This window comes from Sinohyriopsis cumingii, chromosome 14, assembly GCF_028554795.1.
Source record: "Sinohyriopsis cumingii isolate HCF-2022 chromosome 14, ASM2855479v2, whole genome shotgun sequence".
Classification (NCBI taxonomy): Eukaryota; Metazoa; Mollusca; class Bivalvia; order Unionida; family Unionidae; genus Sinohyriopsis; species Sinohyriopsis cumingii.
Genome location: NC_142974.1, coordinates 31,995,396 through 32,018,366, shown reverse-complemented (window position 1 = coordinate 32,018,366; position 22,971 = coordinate 31,995,396). Strand labels below are relative to the sequence as shown.

General features: G+C 34.4%; 1 long non-coding RNA gene across 1 annotated transcript; it reads right to left on the bottom strand.

The window, feature by feature from the left end:
• Positions 1 to 616: 616 nt before the first annotated feature.
• Positions 617 to 13,049, bottom strand: LOC149783525 (uncharacterized). Its single transcript, XR_016413617.1, has 4 exons — positions 12,950 to 13,049; positions 8,298 to 8,491; positions 2,552 to 6,843; positions 617 to 1,105 (listed from the first exon to the last, which is right to left on the bottom strand). It is a non-coding gene; the product is annotated as an uncharacterized LOC149783525 (long non-coding RNA).
• Positions 13,050 to 22,971: the final 9,922 nt, after the last annotated feature.

Below are 22,971 nucleotides of genomic sequence, written 5' to 3'. Positions count from 1 at the left end.
CCCACCCTGAAAGCTTGAAGGCCATTGTCTTAGCTGCAGTTTAGAGTGGCTTAATGCAGTCTTGTCCAGGCTGTAACTTTCAATGGCTTGTACATTTCGAAAATTATTTGGTTGAATTACTCATATGAACATATTCAAGATCGCACATTTCAGTGGTCTGAATTGACATCATGAAGCCTTGTTAGTCCAAACTTACAGCTTACCCATGATCTTGGTATCTATCACAAGAGTGGCTGAGAGAGATATCATTTTCGATGAAGACCAATTTCTAGTTTTTAGGAATTAAATATGGGAAATATAATTTAATTTTATTTTTTCTAAGTCATATCCAAATGAAAACGGAAAGGTGTGTGTGTGTGTGTGTGTGTGGGTAATTAAACATCTTTCTTGGAAGTGTCCACAAGGATATAACACAAAGGATACATGTACATATACATAAAGTGATTTTTCTTTTTCAACTTCAACAATTCATGTCAGAAGACATAAAGAGTGATGACTAAAATCTGTACAAGGGGTATGACCTTAATTACATTAAAAGATTTTTTTGAAGGAAAGTATAAACAGAATGTAAATTATTGGTTGTATTTCTTTTAGTCAGATTGGAATAAGTCACATATTCAGCTGAGACATATAAATTTATTTGAAGAAATGCAGTTCCAAAGATAAAAAATACTGTTGACTTGTTCAGTGATCTCTACTTTTGCAAATAAATACACATATATCATTATCTTTTGTAAATCAAAAAAACATACAACAGAAGTCACAGACTGGCAGTTTGGCATTAAGCTGCAATTACTGTCCTGGGTTGGCATTTATGGTGTTAATGAAATTTCATATATTTAAAGATGAAAATGTTCTGTCATCAGAGAATGTAAACACAAATTAACTTTACTGCTATTCATACTTTGGGGGTAAAAGTTCAGAATTTAGATGGAGCTGATTCCATGGAAAGGCTGATACATGAAGTTTCCGCTCCGCAGCAGATGATTAAAACAAATTTGTTTTCCGCATCCATAATTCTTCAAACCCAGAAGGTCTGTGCAGGTAGTAATATTGATCTGCTGGCTGGTTTCAATGTTTCAAAAGTTTCTGTCAAAATCAGAACCTGAAATGTAAGAAACAACATCAACAAATAAACATCAGCTATTTCAGTAAACAAACTTCTCGTTAAATTTCATCCTCACTTATACCTCTTTGATATGATGCTGCTAAATGGGAGAAAAAAACCCAATAAATAATTAGCTAAACAGAACGGTGAAATAAAATCATTTAAAATATGATTCTGGGTTGTTGACCACAGGTTTGTATTATTGTACATCTTTTTAATAACCTTAGTAAATTAAAAAGAAATCCTGTACAATGTAAGTTTTTCCTTATAGCTAATTTCTGACTGAAAGTGTTTATCTTTCAGATCCAGTGCTGAATGTCATTCTCATGATTGAGAGGAACAAAGTTATGCTCCACTGAAATCCATGTACCTGCTGCAGACTGCAGATTTACACAGAATGTGACCTCTACTAAGTCTGTCAGAGCACAAGCAGAATTATTCCATCTTCAACAGCGCTAATTTTCAAGAATCACCATTTATTAGTACTAAACTTCATTCATTATACAGTAATAGTGAAAGGGGTGTGCATTTCTGATCACAATTTCTGTTTTTCCCGTGAGTTCACAATTTGGAAATGTGGATATATTGATAGCAGCACCCTCAAACTGTTGAAGCTGCTTATTTTTTGAATCCATGAAATGACACTCCATCAACTGAGTGATAATGTCATGTTCAATGCAAATGGCTTTATGAGATTTTTCCAAATTGGTTGTAAACAGTTTTTGCAATGATAACTTCTGATAAATGAAATTTTCTTTACAATTGTATTGTTAGCATCTGGAGGATGTAATGAGGTTTCCTGCAGTAAAGAATTGGACATGGGACATATAACTTTTATGTTGTCATCTTTTGTCCAGTTTTCTCATAGAAGCCGTATCTTTGAAATAAATTCTGCAGTTTGCTACTCAAATTCCTGAGCACTGCACTAGTCTAGCATTCATAAGTATCTGCTGTGATTTTCAATAGTGTAAGGACACTGTGGTGGCATTTTGTAATATTCATCCAATAAATGCGAATTCAGTTTGGATTACTATAGACAGAGATATAAAGTGAATTGTGTGTGCAAACACGTGTCGGATAAATGAAAAAATGTACAATGTGTTTTATTTATGTTTAGAGGAAAAAAAAAATGTAGAAGTTTTCCTCATTCAAAAATGATGAGGACTGCAATAGCCCAATGATCCAAAAGAGCTGATATAGTACTTTAGGAAAAAACAATACTTGTGAGCCTATACTGAAAAACGCAGCCAATACAACTTCATATCACAAATTTTCAAGTTAAAAACACCAAATATATAATACATAAATTTTAATGCATTTATGTTGCCAAGAAGCCAATTATTTGGGTTAAATTCTGAATAGTTATTTCAGAGTCTGGCATAAATGCTTAAGAAACATGCACATAGTCTCACAGGTAAAGGTTCTAAAGGAAGTCTTCCTTACTGAATTTCACAGGACACTCAGAACAGCAGAATACCTACAATGAAAGAACAGTTTCAACAGTTATAATGATACTGCAAAAGGAAAAGTACATAAATGGTAACCATGCTGCACTGTTTTAAATAGTAGTTTATTATTTACTATATTTCTAGAATTGTGATTGAAAAATTGATCACATCTAAAGATAAGAGTTTGCCTTTACTGGCCAATTGTAAAAGCAGTAGTCACAAAATAATAATAGGATACTGAAATAAAGATCAAACATTATATTTTCTACTTACCTTTGCAGCGGCAATTCTCTGGAATAATTTTTTCATCTTTGACTACTTGTTCGGAAAGTGTTAATCCTTAAACAAATTATGTGATGGCAAGAAACGAAGGCAACTAGAAACCACAAATATGTCAACATTAATATGGTCAGATGTAAAAGATGCCTACAGCAACATCTAATGCATCCAATATACAATTTATATTTAACTACCTTTCTACCTACCACATTATCCTTACTTTTTCCAGAAGTTAATTTTCAGAACAGACATTACTTTCACTGCAGTTGCAACAATAAACTATAATACCCCAATATCAAGTCTTTTCTTTCATTATTGCTTCAAAAGGTATCTTTCTGATTGATACAATCATACCTTGATACTGAATAATTACCTTGTATATGCTATAAATAGCTGTTGGTGATATTACAGCAAGATCAACACCAACATTCACAATTATCTCATACTGATCTAATCAGTATAAAAAAGGTATATATCAGTGCACACATTTAAAAAGATATCTTCCTTACAAAAAAAACACCTGAATAGAATGAAATTACTCAAAGTTTCAGCAGTAACTCCTGATACAAAAGAAAAAGACACTTGCTAAATAATAGACCATATAAACGTGTCTTTGGAATTATCAGTGTCAAAATAAACATGTCTTTCAAGAAGAAAAAAAAAACAACAACTGAAAATTAAGAACCTGCCAACAATATGATGATACATCCATGGGCTGTAATGGGTGGAATTTGGAGAATATTCATGTTGATCTAAAAAAAAAAATTTATGTGTAACAAATATGCACACAAGTGTACTTTCCATTATTATAAACATTTTGCAAATATATATGCAGTTTATGAACAAACTGTAATATACACTGATATTACTGGCACCTTCAGTTTTCTCCGAGCAGAAATGAATAAGCCATTATCAGTGTATGTTGGTATCTATGTTGAGTATATATTAAATAATCCATAAAAGTTAACGGTTCTCAAATGACTTTGTAATCATGTTGTAACAAAGCAGCTTCACAGTTATCAGTAAATTACTATCAGCCAACATTTGCATAATTTCTAATTATTTTCCTACTCAAGTAAAAAACCAATGAGACTTTCGCTGGACATAGCTTTTGACTGATGTTTTTTTTATCATCTTTTTTTACAAAAACTGAGTTACTGTTAGTATTGACAATATTGAAAACTTTCCCTAGGTACCAAAGCAATGATGTGATGGTGGTGAAATTGAGGTTTTAGTACCATTGTTGATACTTAAATGGTCATATATGGCTGACAGTGTTAATGGTGGGGAAGTAAAATGGATACATCCAGGAAGCAGACCTGCCAACTCTAACAAGGCGTCAGTATCGTAGTCAATTTTTTTCCATAAGTTAGGTCAGTTTCCAGTAAGGTGTAATAAAATATAATGTTCTGCTATTGTCAATCTGAAATATATGCATTTTAAAAGTATAGAAGTGTGATTCAAGGCTGATGTACGAATGGTAAACATCATGTTCAACTTGTGTTCAAGTTTGCAAAAGTTTATTTTAACCTTAATTGCCTCCAACGCAGTTTCATAAAATGCACTTCCAAACCCCATGGAGCTCAATGGCTCCTTGATATCTCTCATCTTGACATACTCCTTAAAAAAAAGAAGCTGTTGTGAAGGCAATCATCTTTCCCACCATGTGACATACTCAGATCAACATTTTTTTTTGCGTTTTTTCCTTGAAGACTCTTAATATCCTATTTTATTCTTCTAGTCTATTAAACTTTTTAAGACATTTATTGTCCCTTTCGTTAATTATGTCCAGTTTAAAGTGTCTGAGGTACTCTGGTAAAGATAATCTGGTTCCCTGACCAATTCCACTGAAACCAATGTGAAATGTGGATCCAAACGAAACATGGACAAGCCAATATTCAGATTTTACCTCAAACAACCACATCTCCATATTTTTTTCTCCAAGTCCATATTTTATGGTTAATTTTCCTAAGACTTATGGCAACATTGGCAGGTCTGAGGAAGAATCACTGGAACCTAGTGACAAGCTTTCTCAAACTTCTCATAACTGTCAGTGCAGTGAATCAAAACTGTAGCAGGGAGATGGTTGAACTTGCAGGGCAATTACATGAAATCAATCAGCCACTGAGGCTTCATGTAATGGTGTAAAAATAGTTAATAGTCTGGACAGGGCTCATTATGGAAATTTTCAATGACAAGGTTATAACACCAATTTTGATGTATTAGCTATGTGACCTTGACCATCATATTCTGAAGTGGTAGTGTAACTGACGCCAACTTATGAACATTTTTATTAGGCTAATTTCTACCCTTGAACCATACATGCAACCTTGACTTTCCAAGGTTTCTGGTGGACGTTTGCATAACCAAAAGCACTGTACATTTGAATAATTACAAGAATAAGTTTTGAAAACCAACAAGTCTTAAAACAATTAAAACCTGGACCTGTGGTACAACTCATTTACCCTTTCACCATCCAGCAAACAAAAGTGGAACGAGGGCATACAGAACTAAAATTAGTATGTGACATGAAGCAGGTTGATAGAAACAATTCTGCTAAATATTACTGCAAAACAATTAGGCATTGAAAAGTTATGACAAAGAAAGTTACAGCCCAGATAAAGCTACAGTAGACAAATTTTGACCTACGAACAGATGTGACCATGACCTTCATGATTTTTGACTGAGTGTAGATTTGACATATGGCTTTGTTTCATGTGAATAATCTTTGTGAAAACCCACCAGTCATTAAAACAAGACAAGCTTGTGGTAGGCTTAACCTAATGTTTAACCTAAAACCATCAAGTGTAACACTGACATACAGAGCTCATATTGGTATGTGACACCACCAGGACAATATAAACAACTGCATCAAATATAGTTAAAAACAATTGAGTCATTCAAAACTGTTATGGCCAGGTCAAGGATGGGGATAATTTTGACCTCAGACCTCATCATATATTGCAAATAGTACAAGGAAATGGACACAATCAATTAAGCAACAATCTGCCTTGTAGTGGTGAATAACTATATGGACAGATGGAAAACGGAAATAACAAGAGGGGGAATACAAATATTATTTCTTGCATTACATGATGGTATCTTTCAAATTATATTCATCTATACCTCATACACTATGCTCATGCCTGGATAATTCTTGCTAAAACTGGTAATCTGTATCACTTATACCTGCTGAATTTTGGAAAAAAAAATGGTTTTCTCCTCAAAATGTGGCTCTCCTTAAATGAAATAATTATAAAACATTATCAATATATGTAAAGACATTTAATCAAATATATCTGTACTTTGGTCAGTCAAATCACTGTTAATTAAATAATACAATACAATAATAATTTGAACCCGTTGCATTAAAAAGACAAAAATGAATTTGACATTTTTTAAGTTAATTCATGGCACATCATTAATCTAACATGGCCAGATTGCCCTAATGTAAATGCCATTTAAAAAAATGAACTACTTACCAATGACTTACAAAATATAGATTGGTATGTATATGTGACCTTATTCATGCTAAAAGAAAGTTTAGTGTTTAAGTAAAACCTATAACTTACGTTAATCACCTTATGAATGTAATCCATCTATCTGCAGGGGTTTCTCTCCTGTACAACTTCTGCATATGGATATTGACAGGGTGGCACTTGTCAGAGGATACCATTGTATATGTCAAAGGATACCATTGTAACAGCTCTGTTTATCTGCACCATCTCAAGACCAACAGGAAAATGATCCCATTACTGTTTTCAATATTTATGCATCATTTCCATCACATACCAAACACATTTTTTGATCAAATGCTGGGTTATAATCAATAAAATGACACTTATCACATTCTCTGCTTAACCTCATGTCATCATTTAGTATGGCAAAACAGTCCAGTTCCAATGGAAAGTTTTTAAATGATTGGTAGTTCCAGGCAGAATTCCACAGACAATGACCATCATCATGGGATTAGTTTTCCAGCAGCAAATGAATAAATCTCCATAACAACTGAAAACAATATGTTAATAATATCAGGGTCACACTACTAGGCAAACTGGGTGGCTAAGTTGCCTACAAAATGTAAACTTTGACTTTTTCTATTAGGAAAGTGAAAATTACTTCACATTGTGATTTATTTTTGAGGAACAATGAGTTACACGGCAAAAACACTAATATGGTATGGTGATTAAGAAATGTGGCCTGCCATGTAACTGCCATTTTTACAGATTCAGCCAAACCTACATAAAACTACAGTGAAAGAACACACCTTATTCTAACATTAAAATTACTACAACCAAGGTCTAATTTAAATATGTTGCAATTGATTCAGATGAAACTTCTGTTACGGAACAAAACTGGTGCTCCTCTGATTATAGTCACATTTGGTGCAGCATATAACAACTTTGGAACTCTGTCGACACTAACAGTATGCAAGTGCTTGTAGTCAAATGATAATATCTGCGCATGTTTTAATGATGTTAAAGTAGTTTCATATGCCGCAGTCATGATATTCAGAGAACGATTTAAGCGCCACAATGAAAGGTCCCCATGTGAACCGATGGATTATGCATATCATGTTGCAGGACATTGAAATTAAGACTTGTAGTTTCAGAATATGAACCTTTATTACGGTCTGTATCTGTATAATAAAAGGTTTTAGCATATTTTATTTTCTGTAGGCTATTATTTTCTTCCTGGTACCTTTGTGGTAATTATACAGGACAATAAATATTACTTTTGTGGACACGATGAGTTATAGATATGACTAATATTTCCAGGTATTAAAGTTTGCCAAATTATAAAGTTTGTTTTTCGGGCTTTTGATATGTTATTGTAACTTTAATAAGTTTATAATGATGTATTTTGTTTAGTCTAATTTTGATAAAATTACATAGCTGCTTCAAGAATAGTCATGATGATGGTGGTATAAAAATAGCCCAAATTTTCTAATTATTTTGCTCTCATCAATGGATACAAAAAATTATGATAGCTAATTGTGCACGCTGGAAGTATTTTAATTATTACCGCATTTATATATCTACACCTGACTGCTCTATAATAAACTTTTATCATAATTTGTTCGGTCTCAAGTCAGTCAGTAGCAGGAGTACCCATGATCTCGGCCAAGCATATTACCAAATTAATGTTCCCCTCCCCCTGATGCTAAGCTTTTTCAATTGTGGTTGGTGAGGGATTCTCATGTAATAAAGGTAGCTTGCTGGGTACTCAACAGCCCTTGTCAATATGGATGCTAAACATGTAAAAATATTCTTAAGAATTCTTAAGAATCATGCTGGTCTTATTCAAAATATAGAGACTATCTGGATTTCATCAATAGCAAGTTTCACTAAGTTAAATTACTATAATACATAAATATACTATAAAGCTTCTTTAACAGTTCTGTGCAAATATTGGGCACAAATAATAAATGTTTTTAAAGTAAAACTGACAAGCAAAAATACCTTATGAATATGTTCACATCTTTTCCAACATCATTTCAACCTTTATGAAGAATCAGCAGGTCAGGTTTTTTGGCTTGGACACCATCTAACACTTTGGATATAAAAATCTGTGACATCTCTAACCAATTTTGCATCAGGGATACATAACATGAAGAAATTCAGAAGACCAAACAGTTGCTTCAAGCTGGAATCACCTGCAATGAAAATGCTCTTTGACATTCTGGCAAATATGTGGCAGCTATATAAAATAAACTGTGAATATGAAATGAATATCAACTATAATAAGTCTATGTAAAAGAACATGTATTATACACACAAAAGGGAACAACATATACACAAAATTATACAACCTTTACACCCAGATCAAAATGGCAAGATTGAGTATAATCAAAACGGAAGTAAATCTCTCTTTATAATCATTTTGACACAGTCACACTCGACTATTAGCAATGGGGGGTGGGGGGTGAGTGGTCAAAGATAAAATAAAGATGATAACGATAGGACAGAATAGAAATGGCAGAAATAAGTAAAAGAGTGTCAGTGTACGTATTCGTTGATTCATACTCAGACCAATCGGGCTACTGTAGCTGAACCTGAAGCAATTTGTTTTTTTTTCTGACTTGGAACTTAATCATAAACACTTAAGAAAATGAATTTAAAAAATAAGAAACAGCTCCTATTATTTCCTTTAAGTTAACAGTACTACTATCACCCTAAAAATAGTAAAAGTCACACTGGTCATATACGCACATTCAATCAATTTTTATTAAATATAAATTTTCAAACTAGTTTTCTATAACCAAAATCAATTAAATCCTGATTATTGAATTATATGCACCTTATCTGTCATCAAGAAACTTTAGACGAAAATTACTGATCTCTATGGTCTTTTAACAATGTGACCATATCCTGACTTGGGTCAAGAAAAGAGAATTTCGGCTGGAATCGTCAATGTATTGGGTAGAATGAATTTGTTTATCAATACGCATAGCTGTCATTGTGACATCACAGTACGCGAGACATTCATTCCGGATTGTACTAGATCACACCTTTAGGTAGTCCTACAATGTAAGACTTCGACCCTGATATTCATGTTTTGGATGTCAAGGTTTTACTGCCTAAATAGTGGCATTGTGCAGTGCATTTTGATAATGATGACATTGCAACTAACGTCAAATTTTAGGACTACTTCACACACTTGGCAGTCCATATCAGCATTTTACTACAAATTAAAGTCATAATGTTTTAGTCAGACTTCACTTTCACTGGTGTCTTTTTTCTAATAAGTTCAACTTTACACACCAGTAAATGGGCTTGTTTTCAAGTTTTAATGGCCTACATTTCAGTTGACTTTAAAGCGATGGAAGCCTGGAATACCTAAATTGGGTAAAGTTTAAGTATAATTCTTGAACGAAATGAATACAAATATATTAATATTGAAAAATGTGTTTAGACTGACTCGTTTGGTTCAAGATTTTATCATCTTTTAAGCCCAATTCGGCATTCCTGGCTTCCGTTGCATTCCAGCCAACTGTAATGAAGTCCAACGGAATTTGAAAAGATGTCCATTTACTTGTGGTTATTTGAATTTAAAGTCTGACTAAAACATTATAACTTTAAGTTGTAGAAAAGTGCCTATATTGGCTGCCAGGTTAGTCCAAGTTTCATCTGACACTTGCCATCCCATTTTTGATATTTGGACATTTATGTTGGGGTCTAAGGTCAAAGTCCATTCCCTATCGAAAAGTTGGAAATCGCTGACACCATTTGGTGTCATCATGGGGTAGCCGCTTACTAGCTGGCCCAGCAAACTTGAATGACCTTTCATCGAGATATACCTGCATCAAATCGATAGAAATATGATTTATTTTCTAAAAAATTGTGAGCATAGCATTCGTCATGTCTTTAATCCGTTGCTGAAATTTGACCTGGATCTGTCCATTTGCATTCCAAGTCACATGACTAGACAAATCTCGCAAGCTACATGTTAATGACATCAGAGGTCATATAGTCACATGATATCAATAATAAACAAATTTCCAAAGTAGTTTTACATACAGTTTGGTCATATTATGTAGAAGTCACTCAATGTTTGTAAAGAAATACAATGAACACTTAATTCTCAACATATTTATTCTGAGAACAATGATCAGAAACAAGTTGGTATTGCAACAGGGTGGAGAAAACCATTTTCAAGAAGTACTGAGCATGTGTCAGCGATGTGTTTGTTGGTGTCATGTGACTACCACAGTGACATGTGCTGTCTGCGTGGTTTTGATTGATTGGATCTAAATCGCATGCGCCCAGAAGAGCATGTGTGACGGGTTTATTCCCGCACAGCGGGATGCTAAATGTTCCTGGGGCAAGGCATTAGTGCCACATCCTCCAGGTGTTTATGTGCTCAAGGAGCACTGCCAATTTAGCCGTCAGGTCGGTGGACTATATGTCTCTAACGACCTGAATGAATGGCTTTCATGAGTGGGAATGGGCCTAACATACATTCATGATAACAATGAGTTGATTTCAGTCTGTATTTTCTGTACTAGGTGTCGACCCCATGCAGTATGTAACATTCGTTGCGACTGGTCGCAATGATGATGTCACATCGAGACACCTAGCTTTAGGTGGGTGGAAATTGTTCCACATCTCCGCCGTTATACGATGTCCGACAGAGGCAAGAGGGCAAGGAACTCGGCAAGCCAGCCATGTATGCCGTGCACTCCCAAGAACGCCAGCCCGTACTTAGTCAAATGTAGTCTAGTTGTACTACTGGACAATAAAAACTGCCAATAATGTCTTAGCCACCTGTGCAATTGAGTCAAATCAAAACAAGTTGTAAAATTTTCCTACGTCCTAACAATTGTAAAAATTCCAGTACATAGTGTACATTGTAGATGCCCTACAAAATTTTAATAATTAATATGTCTGAGCGACATATAAAAAGTTTGGTCTCTGTTAGGTCATAAAAGGTTTGAATTTTGAACCGGTGGATTGATGGGTCAAGTTAGTGTACGTAATAATTTTATCAAACGGGATACCAAGCCAAAATGGTTCCCTGAATAAGAGGCAATATTGGTAGCCCGTTGAAGGGCTTTATTAGCAGAAGTTTGCTGTTTTTCTTCTACTTCTTTACATTTCTCCACAGTCCTTTTTCTCTCAGGTAATTTCGGGGAAATGGTAGCTGTGTAGCGTAAAACTAGTTAGCTGCTTCTGCTAGCTGCTGGAATGGGTAGCTCTTGCAGGCCTCTCGATAGAATTGTGTAAGGATTTTGACACCATAGTGCCACTCGCTATTCGTTTATTTTTGCTTTTATTTATGCTAGGTCATAGGCACTCGATTCTGGGGTAAAGTAGAGCTACAATGTCATAGCCTCAACTTGATTTGTTGTGATTGAGGCTACGAACTGATCCCATATCATGTAATGGAGCAAAAAACGTCATCACTTAAGTCAGAAAAACAAACAGTGTAGAAATCAACTACATAAGTATAATCATGTTGTGAAAGAAGTTTGGTTTAATTTGAATTTATTAAGCCCTTACATGATAAAATAAATTGGCATGGTTACTCTAACCTTATCCTGTCCGCCATGACAGATAACGCGAGACTCTCGCCATGACCCCTTTTCTACGTAAGGCTTGCCAGACCATATTTTGGATATTCTACGCTATATTATTATCAAAAAAGTGCGAATAATCGCATCTTGGTGGAATTTCAAAGTTGCCGATAAACCGTATTTACTTTTAATGTGCAGAATTTCTGACCCAAATGGCGCCAAATTTTTACTACGATTTGTTTACATTTCCAAATGAGGCGTCAAGGTCCTTATATGGCACACAAACAAACGAGGCTGAGAACGGAAGTAATCATTATTTGAAATAATATGGCAGACGATCTAAACGAAAATATCGGCTGAAAAAGGTAAATGAGATTTTACAACTATTTCTACAATGATTTTCGATACTTCCGGTATTAAATAAGAGGACTACTCAATTTATTGGATTATATGCAAGGAATATGTTTTAAGTGTTATTATTAGGCTAAAAGAGCGCCGGGTGTGAATCACACCCGGCTTGCTCCATTAACACGTATATGCTCATGTTAGTACCCTGTCCACGAGGTACGAGTAAGGGTACTAATATTAGTACTAGGGTAAAGTAATGTGTATACTAACTATATAATACAAGGTAACTAACTCTCGCCGGTCACAATCTGACCTCTCGATGACTCCAATCTAATTTTCCGATACTATCTACCCATTCAGCACAGGCACTCGATTCTGGGGTAAAGTAATGTGTACACTAACTATATAACCCTAGTTAGTGTGCACATTACTTTACCCCAGAATCGAGTGCCTGTGTACTGGTCGCAAGCATATTTGCATATCTGAATATTTAATTACTGGCAGGATTTCTACTTTATTTCCTCTTCTACTGTAAGCAACGATCCTAAATCCTGCGATTTGCACACAGGCACTCGATTCTGGGGTAAAGTAATGTGTACACTAACTATATCACACAAGGTAACTAACTCTCGCCGGTCACAATCCGACCCCTCGATGACTCCGATCTAATTTTCCGATACTATCTACGCATTCAGTCACTCATAACGTACACCAATGTAAAGAAGACGCTCCACGCCTTTCATCCATTACCATTTAAGCAACCGTACTGATTCTGAAAGGCCAATTTTGCAAAATGTTTATCCGTTATTTCGTGTCTTTCACACATGGGCGACCGTTCTAAACATCTACTTCCGGTTTACTTCGGAGTGAATATGACTATTGGGCATTACGTCTACAAAAAATGAATATCGAAAATAAGAAACATCCATATTAAAATTAAAATGTAATTATTATTTTCTTTCACACTCATTTTCAAAATAAAATTACGTGTAATATCTCAACAAATCTGCTCATTTACTATATTGTACTTGTATAGCAGCGGTCATGACCCTTATATATTTGCAGAAAATAAGAAACATTCCAAATGCGATATTTCATGACAGGAGGGAAATTCGAAAAAAAAATTCTTGAGACATATGTCGTGAAAATCTATTTAGCACCAATAAAGCATAAGACAAAAAAGTGTAATACTGTCGAACATGGAAGAAATTACAATTACTACGTGGTATGTTCTGGTTCGACATTTATATTTAGGTTCATACCCTCCCCCCCCCCGCCAATATCTAGGTATTTGTTTCAGGAGGAAACTAATGATAACACACCACTTAATTGGCTTATCATATCCCCCCCCCCCCCGCAATCTAATGCCAATATAAAAATGGTATTAATTTTTTGTTTAAAAACAGGGTAGGGAATAGGTCCTCACATATTTTGAATGAAATTTCAAGTTTTCGAACAGATTCAAAAATATTTCTTGCCCTGATATGTTAACAATTGTATCTTCATTTACTTACTTTTGAACTGGGCCCTTTTTCTTTACAAAGTATAATTATCATGATTGAAATAAAATCACATATTTGAAATGGCTATTTCTATGCATGTGAATATGACTTTAATATATTTTCAAGCCAAATCACCTAAATTTAAATACGGCACAAGTGTACATGTTTGGACTTGTATTATTCTTGAATAAATACATCGTTTCCTTAATTTGGCAAAATATACAGGAGTAGACAAATGATCATTGGTATGCATATTTCTAGGGATACTGTGTCATTATATTTTCATGCCATAATAACCTTTATATTATTTCAATGATTAATTACTTCACCAAATCACAATGTAGACAAAGGCAACCTACCCAATATATTTTCATCCCATAAAGAGAGAGAGGATGTGAGTTTATGAAATCATGTAAAATAATTAGAACCTTACATCACCACTCCTCCAGAAAAAAAAACCTAAATTGATAGTTTTGGGTAAAATATATAATTTTAAACTGAAAACTTCAAGAAACATATATGTGTGTGTGTGTGTGTGTGTGTACTTAGATACCCAGTCCTTCAGTTGTGTCATAGTATATTCACATAAATACACATATCTTACATTTTAAGACATCTCATTCTGAGTAACAGACCACACTTTTTAAAGGATTTTTCCATTATATTTAAGGCTGTCTGAGAATCTCATGATTGACGGTAACAGAAACACAATCCTTGATGATATTATTTCTAGGTTGACAGTGGATATTCCAGCTTCTAAGCATGTGTGCAATCCAGCGATGTTGACTTTCATAATAATGAAAATATTTCCAAATGTGAAGAAGTCTTGTGTGAGAGATAATGGCATACAGATAAGGAGCATACATGGTATAACTATGGATTCATCAAGTGGTAAAAGTCAGCTTATTCCATTTGAAGCGATGCATACCATGAACCCATCAGAATGGTTTCTGCTTGACAAATCTGAAAGTATTTGCAAGCTTGGTTGTAGGTCAAAGGAAACTTTTAATGGTAACCCAATGATGATGGAAATCAGCATTAGTAAGGATGGTATTGTACAATTGTGTGTAGCTGGAAAATTTATAGACCTTTCTCAGTTCTACATCAGTTCAAAGCTGGTATTCAAGGCCAACTCAATAAATGCTTTGTTTTGTTGTCTCAAAATTATTTCTGTATGTCATCGATACCATGACAAGAATAAGGAACAGCCATTTACATTTTTCAATGATAAATATGTGAAAGAGGTATGCATAGTGCAGAAGGATACTGAACCAAAATGTGTAATGAGAGATATCAATTGCTGTAAAGTAGTTCCTATAGGCAATGTTTCTCATACATGTCAGAGATGCAGCAGAGCAATGTGTAAAAGCCGAAGTAATGAAAGAATGAAACATAAGCAATCAGAACATGCCCATCATTTGTATCAGGATAAAGAAAATAAAATCCTTTGCCTGGATGCAAACATTCTGAAGATATAATATCAGTTTTCAGAAACATTGCACCAAATCTGACTGAAAAGCTTACACTCTTGTGTTCCCAAATCATGGCCTTTAATCTAGAAAATACTCAAAATAGTAAAGGTATGAGATGGCCAAGGGAAGTGATCAGTATGGCAATAACTTTGTATAACAGAAAATCCCTCAGCTTACAGAGATGTGACTAAAAATGGTTGGTTACATCTCCCATATCAGCAGTCACTATCACTATATAAAAATGCAGTATGTCAGGGTCCTGGTATAATACCACAAATGATGGAATGGATGTTGAATGAGGCACAAAGACAAAATTTGACACAAGAGGGCTATTTTGGAGGTTTAATCTTGGATGAAATGTCAATTCAAGAAGACATACAAATTGTTCATTATAAATCTGGTAGCACATTGGTTGGTCTAACTGATTCTGGTCCAGAGATAAAGATGATGCATGCGGCCAGCATGGGTAAAGTAGAAAGTAAAATGGCCAATCATGTGTTGCAATACTTCTTTCATGGTATAACAGGTTTCAGATGGCCATTTGCCAATTATCCAAATACACATGCATCACCAAGTGATCTTTTTATTACAACCTGGAAATGTATTGATGGCCTTTATGAATATGGTTTTAAGGCAATATACTGCTGCATGGATGGGTCAAGCAATAACCGTGCATTTTTAGAAATGCACTTTCTGCATGAAAATCTCATACAGACAAAGATGGTTGCCAAACACTACAAAAATCCAATGAGAGAAATTATCTTCATGATGGACCCATGCCATTTACTCAAGAAGATTAGGAACAGCATTCTAAGCAATGGTTTTGAGGACTTTCATAAAAGACTTCTCACTATTGATGACTTCTTTATCATTTGGAAGATGTGGATAGATGCCTGTACGTGGGACCACAGCACAAACCCTTTCCCACTTCATCAGAAGCTTTCTGATGAGCATGTTTTTCCAATCGATGCTCATAAGATGAGAAACAAACTTGCTTTTGAAGCTCTAAACCAGAGCATGTTGAATTTGATAACTATGTACCAAGAAAGTCTGCCTGAGCCAGAACGGAAGGAACTAACAGCAGCACTTAATCTTTTGCAGCAAACAGGTTTTTTAGTTTCATTCTTCAGTAACAGTCGACCTGTAAAAGATATAACAGATGAAAGGTTAAGAAGACTTACTTTAGCATATGACTGGTTCAAGTCCTGGGAGAAACAAGTTGCCAATTCAGACAGTATCAATAAGAGATATAAGACTTTAATGACAATGGAAACAAGAGAGGATCTTGATTTCATGCATCATGGTTTCATGTCATTAACAAAGTTGTGTGTTTCAAAAATAGGTCAAAGCATTGTACCTTCCAGAATCAACAGTGACATTGTTGAAAATGTGTTCTGCCAACAGAGGTCTTTGTATCATGGTGCTGCTACTAACCCAACATATAATTCATATTGTACAGGAATAAATTCCATAGTGCTAGGACAAGCAACAATTTCACGCAAATGAAATTCAGGTGGAATGCATGCTGAACCTTATGCAGCTGCAAGGTCAACTAAACTTTCCAAAAACTGTTGATTCATTGCTATCATTTCTGTAACTGGATCTCTGAATGAATTGACAAATGATTTACTGATGGAAGACAATGCAGTTTTCTTCAAATGATGTAGATACAGACATGAAATACCATCAAGCCAGAGATCCCAAGGAATGCTAAAATTTATTTAAAAAAATAAGAACAACAAACAAAATGCACAGGAAAATTTAAATCCATCATGAAAATTATTAAAAGGAAAATATGTCCAACCAAAATGCTGTTTTAGAGGTCATGCAAATAAAAAAACTGGAATATTACTTGAAAAGAGAATAGCACTCTAATTTGATTCAAGGGGAACACATGGCAGCTACTCTTCAGTTTAAAAGCCAATCATGTATGTGATACCTGGGAAACATGGAAAAACACTTTTTCTACTACATGAAGCAAAAACTATCTATAAAGACAGAATACTTTCATTGTTATTATATTTTTGCTAATGCAAGCTTAATAAAGGAGAGCTATGATACTGAATTTTTTACTTAGCATAGGAAACAAGTTACTACAGAAACATTGTAATCCCGAGAAGTCACTATTGACAATAAGAATATTCAGGTTATATATATATATATATATATATATATATATATATATATATATATATATATATATATATATATATATATATATATATTTAAAGATAAATAGTTTTGGAGATCTACTAACTGTTGGATTGGAAACATGTAATATGTTCCTACTGAATTCAGTTTTGATGCTGAAGCTACTTTACTCACCCAGCAGAATATGTCCAAGTGTTTGAAAATAGTGAGGATTGATTTTGGATTGTTTCAATCAATAATTATAACATTTTGTTTATGTTAAAAAAAACATATAAGCCTTCATAAGTGATTATTACCTATAAAACAACCTGAATTTAGTGCATATTTATCTTTGACTTTTATGTGCTGCTATAATATGCAATGTCATTTCTTTCAAGTTTTCAATGTAAATGTTTTTTTCCTTTTATTTTGTTTTTCATAAAGTAAGTAAATGTTTCAATATTCAGCCCACTCCATATTAATTTGTGTTTTTTTAATAATTGTTCTTTAGAATATTTGATACTAATTTAAATATTGTATAAATAATCTAGATTATACATTAACAGTAACATTTGATACCAGACAAATATAAACATTAATACCAAAATTCACTTTATAACTTTTACTTGATAATGAATAGGTGTATTTAGTGGGTTCTGTATCACGACACCTGCCCCAATATAATAAAAATAAAATATTTCAACTTACCATAAGTGGTTGGATTCCATTTCAATGTCCTATCAGCAGTATATATACTGTATCATAATTCTCGTCATAGCATTGGTCCATCATCATACTTGTGGCTAACTCAATACAGTTAGATTATCACTGTAAACTTCATGTTCTCAATACATTGACATTTACAATACCATTGGTTTAATGAATACAGTTAGACTGTCATCATAAACTTTGATGTTCATGATATGTATTCTTTCATCATACTACTGACTCACTGAATACATGTAGATTGTCATTTTAAACCTGATGTTCACAATATGTAGTCTTTCAACACACTAGAGTATTTGCATTACCCATAAACTAAAACAACTTATATATATATATATATATATATATATATATATATATATATATATATATATATATATATATATATATATATATATAGTTAAATAGATGAGAAGATACTATAAAGAAATGCATGAGCCAGGCAACCTTGACCTATTCAATATGGAATACATGAGTGGGGCAGTAATGGTGGTAAGGACAGCAAAAGTAATTAGCATGCTCAAATAATGTAAAAGGAATAAAGACAAAGACTGAGGACAAAGGGCTACATTTTGATAAAGCCATCCTTTCAGTTATTTACAAATTAAAATAGAAACTTGAACACTTATCCTTAATATACAAAACACTAATTTGGGAGGTTAATGTTGAAGCAACATTAATATTACCAAAATCTATGGTTTGGGCAAACTGACAGAATAAGACAAGTTACAGCTAACATGGATTCAACCAGTATCATTTTAAAATTTTGTTATGAGGTGTGGTATTCAAATAAATTAGTGCACTGAAAAAGGCTTAATTGTGCACTTGGAACAAAACAAATCCATGTTTGATTTGTTCATTATAGGGTTTATTTCAAACTTGGTAACAGTATACATAACATTTAGCTTTCAAAATTCACATAGATACATCTATGTTTTATCACTGTACCATATTTACTCGCTAATAAGCTGAGTCAAACTGTAAATAACAGATCCTGATCTGCTGTAGCATAATATTCCTGCAGATCATGGTTGATATGGTTCTACTTACTATTCCGAATAAATTGCAAAGACCCATATCTGCCAGCATATTATGCAAATGCATATCTGGGTCAGTGAAATTACCATTTTCATAAATATTCCAAAACATAACAGTTACAAACAGTTGTATAATCATCTTAACTGATGTTATCATTGTTATTGGGAGCAAATCTAGAGACGTGAGACAAGGCAATCCTTACCATCAGCAGCAGAGGGGGCGAACAGACCGACTTTGGGAGCGTCCAAAAACCGAAATAAGGATTCTAACTAAAAATATTTCGAGCTGAATATTTGCTTGAGCACTCCGGTTAATTAGAAAACTCGCGAGATTACAAAAAAAATGAACCAACTTGAGGTCATGCACCCCTCTGCTGCTATTAATTTATCCAAATATTTTATCAAGTCCAATACGATATCTTGTTCTAGGATCGTGCAAATTTATTGTTATAAACCCATGCGGAATAGTTTGCGCTCTTGAAAAGAAATTTCTGAATTTAATTATATCCATGTCACCGCTGCACCAGGTTTGATGAATATTTTGCAACGTATGTGTATCAACTCCATTAAACACAACTAAAATATTACAGTTATCTCTGATCGCTTTTGGTATTTGTGTGTATCGTTGAGTAACATAAATGACATCGGTGTTTTTATGTCTACTACGGGAAAAAATCCTAGCTGGATTTGATTGTTTGTCCAGCATCACATCATCGTATACAACTAAATTATTAATAAATCCGTCTATGGAATCAACTGATGGTGCTTCATCAATATCGGTTATAAACTCGATAACATCGTTATCCGCGTTTTCATTAAAATCCTTAAGCACATTATAACATCATTGATCATCAACTGACGGGGCTACCAAATACAATTTATCCCACTTTAACCATCTCATTATAAGACTGAGTAACAACTGTGTCTTTCCACTTCCAGATGGTCCTATTATTATCATTCTAATTGAATTTGGTAACGCAGGATAGTGCTTGACAGGTTCTCGTTTTCTTGTCGCTGAGAAATCAATTATATCCATGCTGTATAAAATATCCATGGATTTATATTGTGTGAAGTGCAGGATGCATACCCATACGGATACACTAACAACTATTACCACAAAAAATAACAGATCAGCGGTTACGGGTAAGTGTATGCAGTGTGGTACAAGAAAATTTAAATTTATTCCCGGTGATAATTCAGCGTTAAAAAAAAAGCAATGAGGAGGTGATATTGCAGCAAAATTAACAAAATTACCTGGGACTCTGTGGGCTAAATACCCAGGAGAAAAACACCTACCAGGATATAATTATTGCGGTCCTGGTACTCGACTCGATATCAGGCTTGATAATCAGGATCAACCAAAACCGGGCGAAGAACCAATAAACGCTATTGATAAAGCATGCCATGCTCATGATGTTGCATATAAAAGCAATGATCTACAACATAGGCATATTGCAGATGTGAAATTAATTAATGCGTTAAATGCTATAAAAAATAAAAATATCAAAGAAAAATTAGCTAATTGGTTAGTAAGATCCGCGATGAAAGGTAAATTAGCACTAGGGGCTGGTAATATATAAATGGAATCGATTTATTATTTACCAATTGGATACTGGAAGGGTAAAGCAGCAATTAGTAAACTCGCTGATGCAGCAGCGGTTAAACATTCTACTGCTAAAGCGTGGTTATCCAAACAGGCAATATGGCAAATTTATCTACCGCGTCCTAAGCAAATTCGATTTGCACATTTCAGTGTCAGTGTTCCTAATGAGGTTCATCAAGCTGATATTCTGTTTTTACCACATGATACTGTGCGTAAAAAAAATACAAATACACGCTAACTGTTGTTGATGTTGTAAGTAGATATAAAGATGCAGAACCGCTATCAACGAAAACAACATCTGAAGTAGCCGATGCTTTTAAACGAATTTATCAACGAGGTGGTCTACGATGGCCACAGCTGTTACAAGTTGATCCTGGCAAGGAATTTCTTGGTCCAGTATCATCGTTGATGAAACAACATAATACTAAAATTCGACGAGGACATACTGTGATTCATCGTGATCAGGCAACTGTTGAATGATTTAATCGAACACTTGCTGAGCAGTTATTTGGATATCAATACGCGAAGGAATTGATTCAGGATAAAAGATCTTGTGAATGGGTGGCAAGATTACCAAATGTAATAGCAGCATTAAATAATGAGATTACTCGAACAACCAACATGAAACCTATTAATGCAATTGGAAGCGTGCACATATCTACACAACGACGTGATCTTTCAGCACAACCATTATTAGGTAATATCACTGTCAGGTATTTATACGAGCCCGGTGAACTTGAAGGCAGTAAAAAAGAGCAACTGATTCTATTTGGAGTGTTACCACACATAAGATATCCACCGTGACAAGATCCTCAGGTAGACCAGCAATCTACAGACTGGATTTGGCTGCTCCTCAACGTGGATTTGTACATGAACAATTGCAGATAATTCCCGATAACACACAATTACCACCCAAATCACTTAACTAGCTCCGTTACATCGGTTACATTCAAGACAGGTCAACATGATATTTTCTTGTGTATGACCAAGATTGTTATTTTTTCTATATACGGTAAATTGTCTTGGATCATTTTTCAGATACTTCCATAACATTATACAATTACAACTTGCACAATGATTATTCTGTTGTTGTTTCAGCACATTAATAAAATCAACATCAAGATCAAAATCGCGTTTGTTTTTTTTATCACACTGTTTATAACCAGATAATTTTTTTCTTATTATATCGCTTTGACATTCGTCAAGGCCTCAACGATCGAGGTCATCACTAATCACTGACGAGTCCATGACGATTCGTCTTAATTGAGATATTTTTCTAACTCGAGACATTGCAAGATAAACCAAGTTTGACCATTCGATACGATCATCAACGATCCAAACAACTGTATCAGTAATAGTTAATCCCTGAGATGAATGAATTGTCATTGCGTATCCAAGAGTCCACGGGGATTTATCAGCACGTAGAGCATCTTCAACAACATCAACATCAACTGTGATAATATCATTCAACACAAGATTCTGTTTTCTTGACTCGGTGTGTCCTGGTATATCAACGTCAATATTTTGCCGTCACGTATCTGCTGGTTGATAACATAACGGAACTGGCAATGTTGGAAACTTTTCTCGTTGTAACTGAAACAACTCCCGCTGAAGTGTATCACGAACTATCTTTCTACTTGCAACTATCAAATCGTTTGGTCTCCACGCGTGCAGAAAGTCTTTCATGGGTGTTTTTGAAATTTTCTCGCGTATTACTTCACACTGAATTTTATTCGGTTGTAGTCTGATTAATTTTTTTAAATTCCTTCAATGTTGCATCAAGTTCTCTATGATCATTAGATACTTCTTCGAAGTGGTCAACAACATTTTTCAGCCATCCATGTGGAGATGGTCCAGCTACGGGTGGTGGTTGATCGTGATCGCCGCACATTATCACAGCAGTATTTCTTGTTAACAACCAATCAAGAAATGTTTTTAGTGTTTCTAGCAGTACAGTGCATATTTCATCCCATATTATAATCCTTGGAATGTATTTCTCGCCCATCCTTAAAGATGTCCATGCATCACCCTTCCATAGGAAAAAGCTGTGATAAGTACATGATTGTACTCCTCGTTGTTTCATTTCTCGCGCTAGTCTATGTGTAGGTGTTAGCACAATCATATCTGAATTCTGAAATAGTTCGCTAGCTCGAGTGGTTTTACCAGAACTACCAGGTCCGTTTAGATAAATCGTTTTGTGACTAGTTATTGGATCGTATACCGATGGTAACAACAAAGTTGTCAACGTTTGATATTTTTTACAGTAAATATAATATCTTTAACCACAACATCTGCGGATTCG